The sequence below is a fragment of the Symphalangus syndactylus genome, chromosome 2 (assembly GCF_028878055.3).
Source record: "Symphalangus syndactylus isolate Jambi chromosome 2, NHGRI_mSymSyn1-v2.1_pri, whole genome shotgun sequence".
Classification (NCBI taxonomy): domain Eukaryota; kingdom Metazoa; phylum Chordata; class Mammalia; order Primates; family Hylobatidae; genus Symphalangus; species Symphalangus syndactylus.
In genome coordinates, this window is record NC_072424.2 from 117,770,700 (window position 1) to 117,793,091 (window position 22,392).

At 38.2% G+C, this 22,392-nt stretch overlaps 1 long non-coding RNA gene across 1 annotated transcript in view; it reads left to right on the forward strand.

Annotated features, from left to right (window-relative positions):
- The window catches only part of LOC134735883 (uncharacterized), a 254,902-nt gene extending 232,760 nt beyond the window's left edge, over nucleotides 1-22,142 (forward strand). The window contains exons 4-5 of the long non-coding RNA XR_010119450.1: nucleotides 20,666-20,722; nucleotides 22,119-22,142. This is a non-coding gene — a long non-coding RNA (uncharacterized lncRNA). The remainder of the gene's footprint in view (nucleotides 1-20,665; nucleotides 20,723-22,118) is intronic.
- Nucleotides 22,143-22,392: the final 250 nt, after the last annotated feature.

Genomic DNA, 22,392 nt, shown 5'->3' on the forward strand with positions numbered 1-22,392 from the left:
AAAAAAAAAAAACTGTGTTAAATACTCTCATATTGATTCTCTACTCATTATTAAATAGTTCTGCTTTTAATAATCTGTTTACATCCTGTCACTTAAAACCAACATAAATCTCCAAACCTGCTGAGAAAGTTTTGTTCAGCAATCTACTTTAACAAGAAGGAGACTTTGGATTGGGCCAACTGAACAGGACTTTTGTTGTTTAAATCAAAGAAATGTTTATTTTTATCATTCTATTTTCTGCCACATAAGGTATAATGGAACATATCATAAATGTTGATAGTTTTGCCTATAATTTTTAGTTGTTAAAATTTTAAAATTTGATTCCAAGCATAGTTTATTTTTGTAGCCATTATGACTATGTCTACAAAATTGGGTTCAAGTTTTTACCAAATTTGGCTGGTTTATGCCTTAAATTAAAATCCATCTTTACTTAATTTTGTTCAGGTCTCATGTACATTGTTGAGGATTTCTTTGAAAGAACCATCTTACATGGCATTTCCAAATAATTTATTCACTAACTAAGGATCTGTTCCTTTTTTTTTTTTTTTAGACAGAGTCTTTCTCTGTCACCCAGGCTGGAGTGCAGTGGTGTGATCTCGGCTCACTGCAAGCTCCACCTCCCGGGTTCATGCCATTCTCCTGCCTCAGCCTCCCAAGTAGCTGGAACTACAGACACCCGCCACCACGCCTGGCTAATTTTTTGTATTTTTAGTAGAGACGGGGTTTCACCGTGTTAGCCAGGATGTTCTCGATCTCCTGACCTCGTGATCCGCCCGCCTCGGCCTCCCAAAGTGCTGGGATTACAGGCTTGAGCCCCCGCGCCTGGCCAGGATCTGTTACCTTTTATATATTTCCCAGGAAAATCCATAGTAGAACAAGAATAGGCTTATTTATTCAACAACTTCAGACTATAAATAACACTTTCTATGAATTTATCATTTTAAATATGTTTCCATCGAATGTTTCTAGAGTAATGTTTCTATATTAGGTTTATTAATAACTAAGTAAACTTCTTTGGTCTTATATTTCATGTATATATTGTTCCTCTTACCTAAATTATGTAAGTTTAGCTACAAACCAGCAATTTGATAGAATCCCATGATTCTTTGAATTCATGTTTGTTTCTCGTGTTGATGTCATTTACGTGCTTGGCTTTGTTAATCTTCAAAGTCATTCATTGCTCAATGAGAACAAGCATTTTCAAACTCTACTGGAAGATTTCATGGTAAGCATGCCTCCTCTTTCCTCATTTATTTACATAAAGATCAAGATAAATCAGGATATGACTGTAGGAGGTGTGATTCACCAGCTTCCAATCAAAAGCTGACATAAAACCTTTGGCAGAAAGATTGAAAAAAATATTTGGAAAACAACATGATTCTAAAGAAGTGTACGGAAGAGTGGTGATGTGACTGGTCTGTAAACTCTAATGAACTTCTTATTAAAATATCTATTCCTCTTGGCTAGATACATTCACCTTATTTTTCTTGTCCAGTGGGTTAATCAACTCTATGCTGTTTAAGTGTGATAATTTGTCTTCTGTAAACCTATGAACTAGAATGACTCACATATTTTTTTCATTTTCACTTCTTAAACTAAGAATTAATTCAATATTCATCTCATAAACACTTGCCAGCTATCTGTTATGTGCTTGATGCATTGGTAAGAATTACTATTACTGTAAGTATTATAACTCTTTCATATCTTCTTTAAGATACACAGTTGTCTCAGAACTTCACACTTAATATAGCATTTTTCTAATCACTGAATTGATTCAAAATTGAATAAAATCTTTTCCTATAGATTAACAATATTTAATATATAGAAAAATGTAAAATATTTATCAAAATAACAGAAAAGCTATTATTTATCAAAGTATAGTTTTTCCCTGTAATATTTTCATTTTGAATATTTTTTTCCCTGAAAAGGTAAAACCTCACAATCTTGATTTCTACCCTGACTCTAGTACAATGATAGGTGACTGTCCCATTCTTTACTGCTCACCTTTCATTTGTTAACTTGTAGTCTCAACGTTTTCTCTTGATACCTGTTCTTTTGCCAGGATCCAGTGGTTTGGGGGTTTGGACTATAGCAAGATTCACAGATTTGAGCACAACTCTAAATGAGAGCAAACAGGAGCCCCCACTCCCAACAACAAAAAAGTCCACTTAAACAAGCTAACTAACTAACTAACTAATTAACCAGTATAGGCATTTTAGTAACCTTTCCAAAAAGCAGCAGAACTAAGTATCTGTTTTCCTAGTAGAGTATACTTGTCTTCTAGATCAGGGTGCCCATCTCTGTCCCAACAATTCTGTATTGCTGTAAGAGAATACCACAGACTGGGTAATTTTTAAAGCAAAGAAATTGATTCCTCACAGTTCTGGGGGTTGAGAAATCCAGACGAAAGTGTTGGGATCTGGTAAAGGCCTCCTTACTGTGTCATCCAGTGGCAGAAGAGCTCAAGAGAACAAGACCAAGATCAAATGAGGAAAGGGACCAAATTCATCCTTTTATCAGGAACCCAGTATCAAGATCCCTAACCTACTCCCACAATAGCATTAATCAATTCATGAGGCAGAGCCCTCATGACCTACTCACCTCTTAATGGTCCCATCTCTCAGCAGCGTTGCATCCGGGATTGAGTTTCGAAATTTTGGGGGGACTCATTCAAATCATTACAGTACCATAACCTAATTTACCTGGAAATGACATGTACTGGATAAAAGCAGACATTCATTGGCCTTGGATGGTTTGAGTCAGAAATTTTTTTAACTTCTGAAACTTTAATGAAGATCTAAATAAAAATGAAAATTATTGCAGCCAAAAGAAGAAATAAAATGATTGAAAAATAGTTCTGTCTAATGAGCTTGATCCTTATGAGTGCTCAGATCAACTCTTCCCCTCTCCCACACTCATGCAGGGAGCTCTCAGATCAGGCTGCCCCCTCTTTCTCTCAGGTGCTCCCCTGGAAACCTGGAGACTTCTAAGGAAGTTAGACCTGTTAGAACAGGGGTGTCCAATCTTTTGGCTTTCCTGGGCCACACTGGAAGAAGAATTGTCTTAGGCCACACATAAAATACACTAACACTAACGATAGATGATGAGCTAAAAGAAAATTGCAAACAAATCTCATGTTTTAAGAAAGTTTATGAATTTGTGTTGGGCCACATTCAAAGCCATCCTGGGATGCATGTGGCTATGGGTTGGACAAGCTTGTGTTAGAAGATCAAGTGAGGAAAAATAACTGAGACATCTCTTCTTCAAGATTCTAGAAACCTTTAAGTTTTGCCACTAATTTAAACACTTGGTAAAGGCAACACTGTATATTTTTCTTCCCAGTGCCTAGTAGATTATGTGTATTTAGAGATTTACTAATCCAAATTATATTGAAGAAAAGTTTCTTATGTTGAAAGGAGACACTAGTAAATTTTTTTCCTAAAACACTAGGTACATAGCTAACTATTTCTTCTTGAACATAGATTTCTGATGTAAAGAATGAGAAAATAATGATTTTCATCTATCTGTTTGTCACACATGCTAAAAGAACTACCTACTCATGAAGTTATAATGGAAGAGTATGTGGAGATACACCTTGTGTGTTTCACTTACTGCTGTAACTGAAACAACGAAAAAAATTTTCCCATAGTGGATATTAGTGGATATTAATCTATTCTAAGCCAAAAGGCAACACATTCCCAAAATGTTTCAGTCTAAAATATTTTTATTTTAGGTTTGCCACAAAATTACCATTTCCTTTCACTTGACATAAAATAAAGCCACTACCAAGAGTATTACTTTACTTAATATTTTTACAATGACATTTGGACATTGTCTTGACATAATCAGTGTTAAAGTAGCCAGAAGAGCTGTTAGAAGACTCTTCCAGTTCAGTTTCTATATTGAAATATGAAGTGTTAATTTTGAGGTATGAAAGCAGGGTCCCAGAGCCTTTGAAGACCTGTTATGGAAATGGTCTAGAGAAGGGTTCAACAATTTGTGGCCCTCAGGCTAGCTGCTCGTTTTTTGTAAGTACATTTTTATCAGAAAACAGTCATGTTCATTTGCTTACTTACTAGGTATGGCTGTTTTCCAGCTACAAAGGCAGAGTTGAGCATTTGTGACAGAGGTCATGGGGTCTGGAAGCTTCAATGATTTACTATTTACTGTTAAGGAAAATTTTAAGAAAAGCTTCCTTGGCCTCTAGTTTAGAGAAGGACTGTCCCATAAATAGATATGATAGGAAGGCCGAGGCGGCTGGATCACAAGGTCAGGAGATCGAGACCATCCTGGTTAACATGGTGAAACCCTGTCTCTACCAAAAAATACAAAAAATTAGCCGGGCATGGTGGCAGGCGCCTGTAGTCCCAGCTACTCGGGAGGCTGAGGCAGGACATGAACCTGGGAGGCAGAGCTTGCAGTGAGCCGAGATCCTGCTACTGCACTCCAGCCTGGGTGACAGAGCAAGACTCCATCTCAAAAAAAAAAAAAAAAAATAGATATGATGATGGAAATATTTTTTATCTATGCTAATATGGTACCCACTAGCCACATGTGGATATTAAGTACTTGAAATATGACTACTATGAATGAGGAATTAAATTTTCATCTTGTCTCATTGTAATTAAAATTTAAATTTAAATAGCCACCTGTCGCTATTGGCTACTGTATTAGCACAGACATGGAACAACTTCATTGAAGTCTACTGAGCAGTGCTTCCCTAGATCCACGGTCAGGAAACTGTGTCTTAAAGGGCCACATAACAAATAGCGTGACTTAGAGCATTTGAAATGTGGCTAATGAAAATGAGACACTGAAGTTTTAATTTTTATTTTATTGTAATAAATCAAAATTTAAAAGCCACATGTGGCTAGCGGCTGCTGTAGCTGAGCGAGTGGGCTAGAGCAGGAATTCCCATGGTGTGGTACACAGATCAGTGGCATCAACATTAACTGGGGACTTGCAAGAAATGAAAATCCTTGATTCTCACAGCAGATCTACCGAATTAGAATCTCTGGGGATGGGGCTCAGGAATCTGACCTAACAAGTACTCAAGGGCAGTGTTTCTCCAAATTTAGCATGCATCACAATTATCTGGCAGGCCTTTTAAAACCCAGATTTCTAAGATGTCCCCAAGGAATGCAAAAATACTACTGGTCCGTGGACCGTACTTTGAGTAGCAGGGGTCTAGGACAGCAGTCTGCAAAGTCAAGTGTGTTTTAGAAAATCCACTGAGTTACAGGAAAACATAATAAAGTTTCTATTTCTATTTACTCTCTCACCTAAAATAAGTAAATTTAGCTTTGCTATCAAGTGTTATACTCTCAGTTAGTCCCTATGTCAAATGGTGATTATGCTGATGGGTTGACTGTAGCTTCATTGGCTTTTTACTTTTAATTCTATTTTTAAAATTATCATACAGTAAATTTGATTTTTTCTCTTTTGGTTTACAGTTTCATAAATTATAACTCATGTATACATGTGTTTCATACAACCACCACCATATTAGGATACAAAACAGTTCCATCACTATAAAAAACTCCCTTTTGCTATCTCTTCATAGTCTCCTCTCCCTCCACTCATAATCTCTGGCAACCACTTGATAGATTTGTCTTTTCAAGGAAGCAATACAAATGGAATTATAAAATATGTGACCTTTGGAGACTGGCTTCTTTCAGTCAGCATAATTCTTTTGCAATTCACTCATGTTGTTGTATGTATCAATAGTATGTTCCTATTCATTGCTGAATAGTATTTCATTGTGTGACTATACTATAGTTTATCTATCTGTTGACCTATTGAAGTCCATTTGAGTTGTTTCCAGTGTAGGCAGTTATACATAGAGCTATTTAAATATGCATAAACATAGTTTTAATTTATCTAGGCCATTCAGTATATGCTTAACTTTATAAAAAACCATCAAAATGTTTTCCAGAGTGATTGTACCATTTTGCATTTCCACTAACAATACACGAGCATTTCTAGTTGCTCCACACCCATGTCAGCATTTGGCATTGTCAATATTTTTAGCTTTAGTCATTCTAATAAGTATGTGTACTATATTGTGGTTTTATTTGCATTTTCTTAATGCCTAATGACATTAAGCATCTTTTCATGTGCTTATTTGCCATTTTTATGTCTTTTCTTGTGAAATATATGTTCTTCTCTTGGGAAAAGAGTCATATTAATTTGATTAATTCATTATCCAGTTTAGGTAATGCGCAAAACAGTTAAATGTGTTTATAAGAGTCCCGTTAAGGAAATTCTGGCTGAGAAAATACTAAGAAGGCAGGTACAAGGAAACAATAAAATGGCACACCTCAGACTTTGTCCCTAATAGAAGCTCTTTATCTTCCAAACTCAGAAAATTGCTTTCAGTGGTAAGTGACCTGGCATATATATTTGTAAACATGTCATTTTTAATAAGGAGTGAGAAAGAAATGACTTTTGAAATATATTTATGCTATGGAGAAAGGTTTTTATAAATGAATGTTAAGAAAAATTGGGGTGATTTTATTGCTAAAAACAATGCAAATATGTCATCTATTTATAATTCTCACATGTGAACACTTAAAAGCTTTGGAAAAAGGATTATCAAACCTGTTTTTGTATATCCTAACTGAGGAACTTCAATTGTGCTATCGGCTGTAAGTACAAAATTGAATCTCCAATTTATTCCCAAGGACAACTGAATGACATCAGGGAATATGAAAATTTAGTAGCCACATTTTGACAAAGTTCTTTTCATAATTTAAAAATGAAAAATTAGTATTAATAATCAAGGTTGAATTTAGTATTAAAAAATTAGGGTTGAAAAAATTAGTATTGTGATTTTTATAAGTACAGACAATAATAGACTTCTTCCATATAATCATTATCTTTGAGAGAGATCTTTTTCAGTCATGACAAACTTCAAAATCAAGAATTAAAACAAATTGAAATTACTATTTGAATTAGTATTCCTGTAAACATTAAAGCATTATCATTGATAATGAACTTTCTGAAAGCAAAATCTTTTGTACCATCAACAAACAAAATGTAAATTATTTCAAGAATATTTATTTCTTCTTTATTCCATTATTCTAAAATATCATTGACTGGGCATACTCATGCCTGTAATCCCAGCAGTTTGGGAGGTCAAGGCAGGAGGATCTCTTGAGCCAAGGAATTCAAGTCCAGCCTGGGCAACATAGTAAGGCCCTGTCTCTACAAAAAATACAAAATTTAGCCAGGCATGGTGGTGTGGACCTGAAGTCTCAGCTACTTGGGAGGCTGAGGTGTGAGGATTGCTTGAGCCCAGGAGGTAGAAACGGCAGTGAGTCAGTCATGCCACTCCACTTCAATCTTGGGGAACAAAGTGAGACTTTGTCTCCAAAAAATTTTTTTTAATGAATAAAATCTATTTGTATATATATTAATGTTTAGAATATACTTACTGATTATTGATGGGGTGGATGATCACTCCATCACCCCTAGGCAAGAGCATGCCAAATCCTTGAGGAGAATATGTCTGATTGGCTGCATGGGGATTCTGTTTGAGAATTTTGGAGAGATAAAGAGATAGAAACAGAGAGAGAGAGAATGAAAGAGTGAGAGATAAGGTATGTGGTATAGGCAAGTGTCTTAGACACTTCCTAGATGTCTGCTCTGTAGACAGAGGCCTTATATTAGACTAGAAGTACTGAGGCTGAGGATAAAGGGAAGATTGAAGAATTGCAGACTTAAACAAAATATTGAGCCTGACTTCTAGGATATGAATTCTAATGAGATGGTCAGAGATGTACAACTTAAAATATCACTTACTCTGTAATTTTGCCAAGAGCTTGCTCTTTGGCTGGGCTTTCGGTGTTCTCTAGAAGACTGTGCCTTGATAAGGGTCATCTGTATTATTTTAGATGGAGACAGCAGGATAAAGATATTTGTTGAGTTAAGATGCTCATAATGAGGCCGGGCGTGGTGGTTCACGCTTGTAATCCCAGCACTTTGGGAGGCCGAGGCGGGCGGATCACGAGGTCAGGAGATCGAGACCACGGTGAAACCCCGTCTCTACTAAAAATACAAAAAATTATCCGGGCGTGGTGGCGGGCGCCTATAGTCCCAGCTACTCGGAGAGGCTGAGGCAGGAGAATGGCGTGAACCCAGGAGGCGGAGCTTGCAGTGAGCCGAGATCGCGCCACTGAACTCCAGCCTGGGCAACAGAGCGAGACTCCGTCTCAAAAAAAAAAAGGTGCTCATAATGCTATGGCTACCAGACATGGCTACATAGATCTATATAGATCCCGAGGACAGATCCAGAATATTCTTTCTGCAAGGAGCAAAACAAATCTTTAAAAACAAATTTAAACAAGGCACCAAAAATATTTGCATGATTCTAATTATAATTAAATACTAAATACTTTGAAAGTTTTGAAGTCATAAGGAGAATCATAGATAAAATATGTGTTAGGAAAATGATGTGCATAAACTTGAAAAACAATATCCTTCCTAACTTTGAGACCCTCATTTCTAAAAAGTTGGATGGAAACATATGTTGTCTCACGTGGTACTGGTTATGCCTTGATACTGCTTATGTATACAGTTTTAAAAAGAGGAGCCATCAACATAGCAGACCCGAAACTGTATAACTAAACATCTACAGGGAAAAGTAAAATTAATAAATATTCCATGTACCATATTGAGAAAAGAAGAATGGAAGACTAGAGATCTGACTAAAGATATGAAAGGAACATTAAGAACAGGACATGAATTAATTACTCTCATTAATTAATAAGGAGTAGTTTTAATTGCAAAGGAAAACATCTTTATAAATTATTATTTAAAGCATAATAAATGTTAATTAGAAAAATCAAGAAATTTAGCAAGCTGTCAGGGAAAGTGGTTAAATGACTTTTAGAGGATATATTCAGAATATGAGAACCTAATTACTCAAATCCTGCTATTGTATACATGGTTAGAATAGCTACAGATGTGGAATATATACTCCACATCACTGGCAATATTTTCTTATCTGATATGATAGCCAACCTGTTTCATCAAACTTCTTAATTCAGTTGGAAATAGAGATAGAATTGATGCTTGACTAGCTCTATTAAATTCATACATTTATATTACATACTCCTTAGAAATCTTGATGTGAGAGACAAAACAATAAATTATTCATTGTTCCCTTACTTTTCTCGTTATAGGGTAACTATTTCCCAAAGTTTTTAAAGCCTATTCTACGTATCCATTTTAGAGGTATTTTTCAATATCTTGTTAATTCAAAATTTGATTGTTAATTTCATTTTATGATGAGAAGAGATAAAAGATCATATTCAAGATTGGAGAGAAAAAAAGAAAGAAAAACACAGAGAAGCAATGAGGAAAACAAAATGAAATATAAAACGTGTTGGCCCTTATCTCTTTCCACAGGTCTTTTATTTATTAGGACTGTGCCCCTCCTCCATGAAGTTAAGCTCAATCAGGAGAGTATTTCGTCCCCAATCATATTCAAACAAGCCCTGCCCCCTCTTCTTTCCTATTTCTTCCCAGCCCCCAGCTCACACCTTCCATCGTCTGTGAAAGATATTTCACTGTTCATGTGTTAGTGAATGAGGTCTCTCAGGGTGTTTGTCACTGTCATGTTTTGATTGTTTGTCTACATCATCCAGACTTTGTTTCATCTTTGGCACACAGACATTGAAATGAAATGGTATGTAGGAAAATCCAGGTTGCCTTTATAACAAAGAGCATGTTGCCTCTTTAGGGAACAATGAAACACAATGAATAGCTATTCAATTTTTTGTAGTATTTCCAGCACTGGAGAAAGCAAAAATCTGGCCCAACATTGAGAGTGGCCATGTCTTTTGTAGCCAGTACTGGAATGGTTAATTACTTTGCGGTTCTCTAAGAAGACAACAATGAGCAGGCTCCTGCCACTGCATCACAACCTAAAACAAAACTGACAGATCGCACTCCACAGCTGAAACAGATGGTTGCTTACAGGGCTGACAAAGCGAATGTAAACTGTAGAGGCTTTCATTCTCTGCCTCAGCCCCAAAGAGGTGAAAAGAACACCTTCATTTTTGGAAGGGGACACACACACAGACACAAACACACACACACAAACATACACCCCAACATGCATTCACGCACCTCACAAAAGCTAAATTCTTGCATGCTGTCACGTCCACAAACTATTGGAAAATCTTTAGTCATGAGAGATTGCATTCAGGGGAAATTGAAATGTGGCTCTCTGCCTTTCCACAAACATGAAGAATAATGGACTTTTAAAATATTGGAGTGGACAGGATAGAGGGAGAAATGCTTCCACCTCGAACCTGCTTCTGACTTATGAATGACAGTTTTTCAAACCATTCATTTTTAGAACCTAGGAAGACAGAGAATATGCTAGTATGTTGAAAAGTCACAAAACTAAGAGAAAGGTGTTTTATAATTTTGAAAAGAAGGTCTCTTAATCTTCAGAGATGGGTCATTTGGCTCAGAAGTATTTAAACAAACAGTATGGTAACTGGCAATGTGTCTTTTCAAGATACTAATAAGGTGGAAGGCAGGAACATGTTCAGGGATATTCTTATAGCTCTTAAGATGAGAACAAGAATGAAAAGAAGAAAAAGAGAATGTAAACTGAAAGTCAAGGAAGCCAACTCTGCTTCAACTACTATTTTATTGGGGAACATTATGTTTATTTATTATTTATTTATTGAGACTGAGTCTTGCTTTGCTGCCCAGGCTGGAGTGCAGTGGCGCCATCTTGGCTCACTGCAACCTCCCCCTCCCGGATTCAAGAGATTCTCATGGCTCAGCCTCCAGTGTAGCTGGGACTACAGGCACGCACCACCACCAGTTTTTTTTGTACTTTTAGAAGAGAGATGGGGTTTTGCAATATAGGCCAGGCTGATCTTGAACTCCTGACCTCAAGTGATCTGCCCGCCTTGGCCTCCCAAAGTGCCAAGATTATAGGTGTGAGCCAGAGGAACATTGGTTTAAAGTAGCTCTGGCATCCCCCATGGCTTCAGTATTTCAGTGCTCTGTCATTTTGACTTGTAGATAGAACTCTCAAATGATCATAGAAATGCTGACCATTGTAGATTAGAAAGTTGTGTGACTTGGCTTTCCAAACTATGTGAGGCTTGAACTGTGTTCTTACTCCTCTTGTGACTTAGAAGAGTATGTCCTATCAGCTCAGGGGTAGAAAAACTAGGTACCGTTTGCTTTGTAAAAATGCTAGAGCCCAGGGGAGGGAGACAACCTTCTCATTTGATCCTATAAACATTTTTGGCACTCAGTTGACTGGGATAATTGAATTGTCTCCAGTTTGTAGAAGTTTTGTGAAGTCAGTTAAGTGTTATATTTTGTGTTGGGTCTCTTTTCCTCATCAGTTTCCTATTTTATTTTGCAGGCTTATTCTTCCTCTTTCTACTAAATTTAATACTTCCTCTTTCTAACTCACTGTATAATCCAATTCTTATTTTATAGCTTTAGCATTTCTTTCAGTGCCTGTCCCACCTTTTTACTTTCCCATTTGGTCTTCTTCATCTGCTATTTTTACCTGGGGGATTCTATTAACTCACTGGGGCTCAGCTGTCACCTGCTGTGCATGTTAATGACCCCGCCAGCGTCCCCCTTCCTGGCTCTGCCCTGTTGCATTTTTCTGCCTTTCTCCTGACACTTCTCGGCTTCTCAGATGCGGCCACCTGCACACCAAATGAGGTCAATATGCCCCGGACATGAGGGTGCTTCATAAAACAGTTTATTGTTGATACTTCTTCCCAAAGCATCTCTCTCCTACCAGTTTTTCTGTTCAGAGAGCCAGTGACTCTTTTTATTCCAGCATCTTACTTAGAATTTGGGAGAGCATTTCACTTCTGCTTCTCCCTGTTTACACAGCCCCTTGGCAAATGCTTTTTGTTTATTTTTTTCCCCTTTTCACTGACCAGCTTCACAATTCACCTCTTCCTCTCTAATGTTCTCTCATGACCCAATATATTTATCACATCCTTTTCATAATATCCTCTTTGACTTTATCTGCATTTCTTCTGGTGTCTAGCCCTACAGAATTGTGTTATCATGGCATTGTTTTGTGGGGGACATAGCAGTCAATCAAACTCTCTCCTCCTTATTATCAGAAGGCAGGGGTGGCGGGGGCGGGGGACCAGGCACAGGGAAACATTGTGAAATGTGGTGCTCTCTCTTTTTGTCTTAAAGAGCCTGGTCCCACCCTCTTTAACACCATCTCTGTGTGTGAATCCCTGTTTTGTTCACTCAATTCCCTGTCCTCCAGGTTTTCCCAGAAGCTCTTTTCGTCATTTCCAGTGAAATGTTCACGGTTGAAACATGTTTCCTCCTGTGTAACTGTGTAGATCCTTTTTGTCTTTTTCATGTTCCTGCCAGGAAAATCAAGCGCTCTGTGTTTGAAATGTAAACATTGCTTCTTGGTGTTCCAAACCATCAATTATCATGCCTCTAGTTATACATAAAATTTTGATTCCTCAATTTAGAGTCTGTAACTAGAGTATATTACATTAACTGATGTCCGTGTCTGAAGAATCATGTAGCCATCATTCGGTGAGGAGGTGCTGCCCTGACGGAACTGACCTGTAGGGTCTTACTTTTCTCTGGGATCTGCTGATATACCACCTCTACTCTGGTTTATTCCAAAAAGTGGGTAGGTCAGAGGAAGAGTAGAACCAGATTCCCTGCCAGGCTTCAGGGTATCTATTTTAATGATGGACAAAAATTCTCAGCAAATATCTTCTGTTATCCTCAGCTCAAAAACAAAAAAATCTTGGCAAATATTGACCCCAATTCTCTAGTGGGCATCTCCTGCAAAGCCAGGCTCCACTTTAGAGAAAAAGCTATTCTCTAGGGAGTGAGCTTCTGAAATTGCTTCTCCCAATATTCTATAATGTGTCAACATTCATAATTGTAATATCTATCCTTCTTTTATGGATGTGAAACGTAAAGCAGAATGAATCTGTGTTCCTTTTAGACAGGACTTGGGTCTCCGCTGTGGTGGCTTATAAATAATAAACTCAGTTTTGCCTGTATGAGTGTATATCCATGACCTAATGTGTTAGCCACAGGTCAACACATTTTTTATTTAACCCAGGTGTTCTGGAGGCAGGAACTTACTCTAAGGAATAAGCATGAAGCATGGGCTATTAGCTTGGAAGGGAAGATGGTGGAGAGGCTGCCATGGAGAAGGCATGGGCATTCTGAAGGCTCATGGTGGGCTCCACAGAGAGACCACTTTCTGACTCATGGTAGAATCACAGCTGAAACCCTGGGATTGTCTCTTCTCTTCACTGTTGGTCTCTGAAAACATAACCAGTACTTTAGTGACTCTGCTGTCATGGAGTACAGTAGTGTATGAATGCTTTGAAGTGCTTAGCTCTTTCCCTGCCATCTGAAGCTCATTTGAAAACTGATAATGAACACTATGTTATTTTTAAATTATAGCTCCTGCAGTTTATCTTTTGCCACCTTCATATTTAGCAGTTATCATGATACCTGTGGAAATTATTGAAGCAAAATGACCCTGTATTTTATACACACACAGACACACACACACACACACACACACACACACACACACCATACATATGGAAAATAAACATTAAGGGTGAATTCATGCAGCCACTAAAATTAAGATTAAACGGTTCAGTTAATCCTTATCGTCTAAAGGCCTGGATAATGTATTCACTAAGCATTTGGATGTCAGAGTAGACTGAGTTTGTATCCTGGCTCTGTGATGGCTAATTTTATGAGTCAATTTGGCTATACTAAGGTACCCAGTTTTGATCAAACACCAGTTTACACATTGATGTGAGGATATGTTAGATTTAAATCTGTGTACTTTGATATGAGATCTGGTGCATTCAGGGTGATATGGCCATAGACTAAATTTGTGGACTTTGAATAAAGCAGATTACCCTCTGTAGCGTGGGTGGGCCTCATCTAATCAGTTGAAGGTCTTACAAGACTAGCATTGCCCTCCCTCGAGGAAGAGGGAATTCTGTCTGAAAACTGTCTTTGGACTTGAACTGCAATATCAACTCTTTTCTAGCTCTTTACCCCACCAGCCCACTCTGCAGATTTTGGACTTTCCAGCTGCCACAATCATGTGAGCCAGTTCCTTAAAACAAATCTTCCTTTCTCTGGTTCTGTTTCTCTGGAGAACCTTGACTAATACAACTTTCATCACTTAATAGCTGTATTACTTTGGGCAAGTCATTCAACATTCTCTGTCTCAAGTCTCCATTTCCACAAATAGAAATTATAATGGTAACTACATCACAAGGGTGTCATGAGGATTAAGTGAATTAATGTAAATAAGATTTTTAGAATAGTGCCTGACACATGGTTAATTGTTATACAAGTCTTAGATATCATTTTTGTTACGATTGTATACATAATTAAACTATATATGTTTTTTCAAACTAAAAAATAAAAATGATTTTTATTTTATTTTTTTGAAATATAAATAACAAAATAATTGGCAAAACCAAACCAAAACAGAACAAAAATTGAGACATCATATGAGTGATCATCTCCAAGCACAAACCACATTCATTAATGAATATAAAAAATAAATTGTATTCTTTTTATTTGCTTTTTCTTAAGCTTTGACTACATGGATGTTTTTGGAAGCTTGAATTCTTAAGAAAACTCCACAGCTATCCTGGCTCCTACAATGTGACTGAGTGAGGTTAAGGTCCTACTCCCATAGGGAAATAAGTTTCTATCCTTGGGGATTCTGAACAACTAGCAGACACCTAGGAACTTAAAAATCAGGTGCATTCATTAGTATCTTTCTAACATGGGAAAAATACAGCCATCAGCCATTAAAACACAATCCAGTTTGGATACAGGTACTATTCAGGTTTTCTAAGTTTTCCACCTGAATACCAAGACTGGGCTACCATCTTTTCTAGCAACCCAGCCTGCAGCCACTGCTATCTCCCTAACTAGCAGTCTCCCAAGCTACACTAAAACTGGGATTAACGAAGCTGAAGATAAAGCATTTTTGACCTTTCCTCCTGGAAGTTAGAGGCCTCTTTGGGTAGGAAGGGACAGGAAGTTTTGCATCAAGCTTGCCTTCACATTCACTGTTGTGCAAAAATCTACCTATCGCACACCTGTATTGAGTGCTTGAGTGTACTTACTCATCACCATACAAGAAAGTTAGAGTAAATTAAGAAGTCTTTCTGGACGAAGCCCCTCAAAACAGAGGCAAATTTGGTGAACCAAGGCAATTCGCTGCCTGTGGTAATAGCTTCAGTTCATCTAAGTCATTTCCTGAAGAACCATATTAATCTCATGATTCAGGAGGCATCTCTGGCCAGCACAGAGCACAGAAGAAAAACATAACTTCAGTTTAGGGTGAATTATATATTATTATTATTATTATCACTTTTAGCCAGATGTAAGTAGCAAAATGCTGCTTAAATTACTTTTTCAAATTTAAATATTTTGTTTGCATACATCAGTCTCTTGATCTAGCTTTATTGCCTCTAACCATTTTCCTACTAACAAAGGTCTGTGAGAGGTTTTGGGGTGATGTTTATCAATTCAGAAACAAGCTTTTATTGAGCACTTACTCTGTGCCAGTCTCTTGGCTGAGGACCAGATTGAACAGTGGTGAACGAGACAGACAAGTCTCGGCTTAAGGCAGCTTACTGTGTAGCAGGGAAGACTGACATTAAGCCAACACAGAAATAAATATATAACTACAGATTTCATTGCATCATGTGCAAAAAAACCCATGAAGCCAGAAGACTGAGTGTGATTCAGCTGGAGGGAAAAGTCAAGAAGAGCCAGACCAACAGAATAACTCTTTGTGTCGGCCTACAGCAGAAAGGAGTTTAGACGCTTGAGGGAAGAGGAAAAAGGGAGTTGGGGCAGGGAAGAGGTTGCAACTGGATGTACTTTGACATCAATTTTTAAAAACCCTAAACCAATCAAGCATTGTAAAAGTCCATACCTCATCTCACCAAAAATCTATTACTGTGAAATCTGCTATTGTTTTTCTTCTGAAATATATTACTGCCATCTCCCTCCTCCCTTCCTCCCTCCCTCTCTTTCTTTCTCTCTCTCTTTTTCTTGCTTTCTTCTTTTCTCTTTCTTTCTTTCCTTCCTTCCTTCTTTCCTTCCTTCCTCCCTCCCTCCCTTCTTTTTCTTTCTTTCTTTCTTTCTTTCTTTCTTTCTTTCTTTCTTTCTTTCTTTCTTTCTTTCTTTCTCTCTCTCTCTCTCTCTCTCTCTCTCTCTCTCTCTCCCTCCCTCCCTCCTTCCTTCCTTCCTTCCTTCCTTCCTTCCTTCCTTCCTTCCTTCCTTCCTAGGCTCACTCTGCCACCCAGGCTGGAGTGCATGGCACAATCTCGCCTCACGGCAACCTCTGCCTCCTGGGTTCAAGCAATTCTCTGCCTCAGCCTCCTGAGTAGCTGGGATTACAGGCACCCACCACTATGCCTGGCTATTTTTTTTTATTTTTTATTTTTAGTAGAGACAGGATTTCACCATCTTAGCCAGGCTGGTCTTAAACTCCTGACCTCATGATCCACCTGTCTTGGCCTTCCAAAGTGCTGGTATTACAGGCATAAGCCATCGCGCCTGGCCTCTTTTTCTTTTTTGAATAACTGTACCTATCTTTTTTCTTATCTGTATTTCCAAATTATGGCTCTTACCTCATATGAGGTCTTATATCTCTTTTTTTTTTTTTTTTTTTTTTGAGACAGAGTCTCGCTCTGTTGCCCAGGCAGGAGTGCAGTGATGCAAACCTCGGCTCAGTGCAATCTTCATCTCCCGGATTCAAGTGATTCTCCTGCCTCAGCCTCCCGAGTAGCTGGGATTACAGGCATGCGCCACCTCACCCAGCTAATTTTTGTATTTATAGTAGAGACGAGGTTTCCCCATGTTTGTTGACCAGACTGGTCTCGAACTCCTGACCTCAAGTGATCCACCCGCCTCGGCCTCCCAAAGTGCTGGGATTACAGGCATGAGTCACTGCGCCTGGCCAAGGTCTTATATCTCTTTACTTTTTTCTTTTTCTCTATAATTTCCTACATGTTAATAACTCCTCTCATCACTGTGAAGCCTGCAATGTCCTTCATGTTCCCATCTAGCGGGGAGTCCAGTTTCCTTTTGACTATATCATGCCTTAGGAGGGATGTCCTTGAATGTTTTTTGAATGTGTTTGTCCTTAAGTCACTGTTGACTATATATATATATTTATATACATACACACACAGATAGCCAAAGGAAGATATAGTTTAAGTCTGAGACCAAAACTAGGGAAGGTTTTCTGTCTTTATTTTGTATTTTTGTACGCATTACAGTGTTAGACAGCTTTTAAATTAGCCTCGCTGAGTAAAGCTGCTGCTGATGGATTTTTCTTTGCGGGTGGGGGTGGATGCTCAGTTTTCTACCCTGATTACTAATTATTATTGTCTTTGCCTTTCAAATCAAATCATAGTTTTGAAATCACAGAGCTCGATTTAACTGCAGCCTGATGACTCTATAATAATTTTGAGGAATATTGTGTAAGATTCTACTTTCTCCTGATTTCTATTTGTTATGAGCTCATATTTATGAATGGAAATGTGCAGTCCAGTCTGATCTATGGCTCATTACAAATGTGGAATATGTATGCGTTGCTGTTTCTGCCTTCTTTGCAACACACCACCACCGTGATTCATGTGTAAACAGGAGGCCACTTCTCCTCAGTCCTTCCCTTCCATCTCGTCCATGTGCTTCACAGTTAGAGCCAGTTGAGGAGGTGAAGTAGACAGAGGCCACTGAGTTATTTTACATGCTGTGGGCTGCCAGCACATTGTGAATCCCTAGGGATCCCCGAAGCCCATTACCAACCCAGTGAATCACTCTGTTTGCTTTTCCGCAAAAAAGAAATGTGCAGCTGCGTACTTCTGCCACGGACTTTGGAATTTTGTTCCCTCTTCCATCTGCGTTTTGTGTAAAGAAATTCTGCCTGAATAATTACTTGTCTGTCCCCTTTGCTCATTCCCAACATAATCATTCTTCAACCTTCTGTTTCCAATTAGTTCTTATCTCAAATGGCTTATTGGCATCAATCTGTTCTCAGCATCACCAAAGTGCACAAAACTACCCTGAAACATGGGGGAATCTAGATAAGGCTGAGGCTCACCCATCAATCCAGTGGAGTCTCCTCATTTCACCCCAGTGCCTTCCATTTCTCAGGAAACCTGAGATAGGAGATGGTGTTGAGACAGGCTGTTGATATAGCACATTTTGGAGCAAAATGACATCCATGAATATTGCAGGTACTGTGCAAGGTCTGCGAACATAGCCATTGTTGGACATCTGGTGTCAAAAAGAACTGTTTCAAAACAAGGTCACAGTGTTAAATCATGGTGTAGACAGCTTCTGAGCAGTGTCCACTGCTGGAGAGGGTAACCGAGACCTGTTTGTCAATGGTTGCACTCTAAGTCTTGCTAGTCACTTTGATCTGCAAACTGTTTTGCCACAGGATCATGACTAAAAGTGGGCTGAAAGAACTCCACTGCCTTTATTAGTCAGCTAGGCATAGAGAGAGAGTGGTAATAGGGTCAGGCAAGAAAAACAGCACTTTCAAAAAGGCTAGTGAACTTGGCATGGCACGAACAAGCCCAAGGACACATGTTTGATAACCATGTAGTTACCTATGCTCAGACAAAAGAGGCTTTAGAGCTTATGCATCCAAAGTTCGTTTTTTTTTCTTTTCCAAAGAAACTGACATCCAAGGGCATTAAATGGCTTTTCCAAAATCATAACTAATTAATGGTAGAAGTTGAATTCCAATCTTTTTAACTCCTAGTAAAGTGCTCTTTCTAACAAGCTGCACTGCCAAGACCATGTCTGGAAGAACTCATTTAAAGCACAGGTCAAAGCTGCTCTTTTTATTCCATGAGCATGTGGATTTGCCTTTCTTAGTCATTGCTTAGTTCTAGGACCAAGGCCAATACTTGCCTCATAGGAGACATTCAATAAATCTATATTTTCTGGAAGAATGGAGAAATGAATAGAACTACATTAAGGCACTAGCAGGCATTGAGTGCCTCCTATGGGCCAGACATATTTCATACAGTGTTTCATTTGCACCCCCATCTTGGGAAGGGGTCCCTGGGACAAATCCCTCTTCCTGGGGTCTAAACTCTTCCAAGGAGAAGCCATTTTGTAATGAGATTTTTATCTGGACACACAATCAGCCCCTTAGGAATTTGAAAGCTGTATGCTTTAGGTATAGAATTACCTGAGGCAATTGACTATGCCGCCACAGTTTAATTTCAGATTCACTGTAAATGTGGGATTGGATTTTATCTATCATTTTAAAAGATCTCTTTGGGTGGGGTTGCCCTGTCTTGCTGGCACCTCTTGAAAAACCCCACCCTTGAGCACTCCCTCACTCTAGATGTGATGAGGCTGCCCCACCCCCACCCCCCTATCTCTCTTTGCCTCAGAGGAGTCAGACTGCACTCAGTCCCATTGGACCTATAGTGCTGGCTGGGGCTTACTTACAGCCTTTCTCTGGGACATACTGGACCACAGCACACACATTTTGCCCGGCAGCCTGTTCATGTCCCATGTCCCTCTGAGGATCCCTGATAGTTCTGTTTTTCTTCTGGCTTGCTAGAAGGGAACGGGGTTTCTAAGGGTAAGTGGCTGTCAAGATAACACCCCAGTCCTCCTCTGCCATTGATGTGTCTCATGCCTGAAGTGGTAGAGATGTACACCCCTTAACATCCCTGGCTAACTGAAATTCTTTCCCTTTCCTTATCTCCTCAGTGTTGGAGGAAAAAGTTGCCATTAAAACTCGCTTGAGCTTTCATTCATACTCTAGTCAGTCCCTGTATAATGGTACTTTCATGTACAGGGGAAGAAAAAGTTCTTTTGCTTCCACTAAAAAAGAAAATTTGACTTTAAAGTAGGAGATAGTTGTTATCAACCCTATTTACATATGAAGAAACCAAGGTTTGAAGATGTTTCTATGTGTGCATGTGTGTCTCAAGATTCTCAACTAATTGATAGGAGAAAACAGAGTTAAAATACAAGTTGGTCTAATTCAGAAACCCAAATTATTTCTGTGACACAACACAACCTTTACATGAGAGGAGATAAACAGATATGAGAGTCAATACAGTCCCATTCTTGCAGATAATAAACAAAAGAAAATTAATAGTTGATTTGCAGAATTATAGCTCTTCCCACTCATACAATTACCAGAGAGAGAGAGAGAGATAAATGCATTTTTTATCCATATTAAAACACACACATGCACACACTCAAAACCAGCAAAATTTCATTATCGGTTCATTGCAAAGTGTGATTCTCCTAGGATGCCCTCAGCTTTCTTTGATTTTCTTTACATTTTGAAGCTCTATCACTGGCAAAAAGTGAGCTAATTGTGTCAAATGGTGGCCTATTAAAAGAAGTTATTGTTAATTCAGTGCCATAGAGAAATCAATAGATTTCACGCATTGCCGAAGCTCCTGTATCAGTTGATTTGCCAAGTTTTCATTTATGTAAAAATTTAACTCCACAAAAATTATCATGGAAATATTAAGTTTTTCTTTCATAAATTGCTGTAGATAGTTTTCATGAAATCTCTTCATCTGAACTTACTAAAAAAATTTTTTTTGGTCCTCTACAGGTTTGGACAGAATAAAACCCATGATTTATATGGTTCACATATTAGCCAAAGCAAGAGGTATGTTTGCAACCTAAGCTACTTATAAAAACAAACAAAGCTACCTAGTTTTTCCTCTTATTTGCGCATGCATTTATTTTCATATAGTTTTTGGTATTAAGAGACCACAAACCCTTTAGCAAACAGTTTGTGGAATGAACTGGAGTCTGCTTCCTTGTAAAGAAAGGAGGACCCAGTTCTGAAGATTGGATTATAATAGTTGAAATGCTTAATAGCTATGGCTTATTGGTTGATTGATTGACTATTTTGCACACAAAGTTTCAGGCACAGTACATTCACCATATGACCTCCCAACCTCCAGACAACCTCCAAGGGAAGTATTATTATCACCATTTTACAGATGAGGAAACTGAAGCTAACAAAGATTGAAGCACTTTTCTAAGCTCACTTCTTTAATATTTGTCAGAGCTGAGATTCAAACCCAACGATAACCACAAAGCTCTTGCAATGTCCAGCTTCATTTAATATTCTAAAGGATAGTTTCAAATTTCAAGCTAACAGTTTGATAAGTGATAGGTAACCAACTCGCCTTTACAGGTTGCACAGCTAACACTTGTCTTTCTTCTTGGCAAATTATAGAGCTTTGGAATACGATTTTAATGCTTTAAAGATCTCCATGAAGCCAGTTAAACACATCAGTCAAGGAAGTGTTTAAGTTACACACATATCAGTGTACACCACTGTATGGGGCAGAATTTGACACTTCTGCCTTGCACTTATTCAAAATACAAAGCTATTTTTCTCGAGAAACACAAAACAAAATAAAACAGACCACTTTTGTCTCATGTCTACAGACCACTTCATGTGTATATGATTTGACTATTCAATATGGCAAACATGATAATTTATTCAATTATAATAATATACCAACTTTGTTATCTGTGTGTCTGGTGGCATGATTAACGACCTAGTATATCTGAATTATCTACGAATTAACTTTCATTAGAAGCTCAGAGGAGACCCTGATACTCCCACAATATATTCTGAAAATATTGTCTATTCAGTTTAGATATTGTTTAAGCATAAACTTGTATTAGGCCATGTTGCAGAAACATGCAGATCTGTGTCTTTTCTTTCTTCCAACCTCTCCTTTCTCTCTTCATTTTCCAACTTTACTTCCCACGTTGCCTTTATAGAACTACAATTTTTAATGTGCTTGGCTTCAGTGTCAGAGCAATATGAGGAATAGCCATGTGGAACGTATCTATATTGCTTGTAAAATTGCTATGGGGGACATTATGGAGCTCCCTGTCCCTTATATAAAGATCATTTTGACAAATTCTTCTTTGAACTCAGGGATAGGAAAGTTTATCTTTGTTGATGAACTGGTGTGCTTTCTGTTCATAGAAAATGATAGCTCTGTAATCCATCATGTTGTCTCTGCTTCTGCTGTTAGGAAATGATGAACTAGAACTTGGCCCAATCACAGCAACGTTCCTCAGGTAGGATTTCCTGTGTATGTTCATTCACTGGTTTTTCCTTTTAGAATTTATTTTTATTAATTATTTTGTTGTAACAGTTGCTATATCTATGCATTTTAAAAATATGTCACCGCTTATCCTTTTTGGGATTAGGGTTAGGGTACAAATGACTTAACAGAAGTATATGTGTTTGTAGTTGTGTTTGTATACGAGGCTGGGGAAAGAGAGAGACATACATTTCTCTAAGAT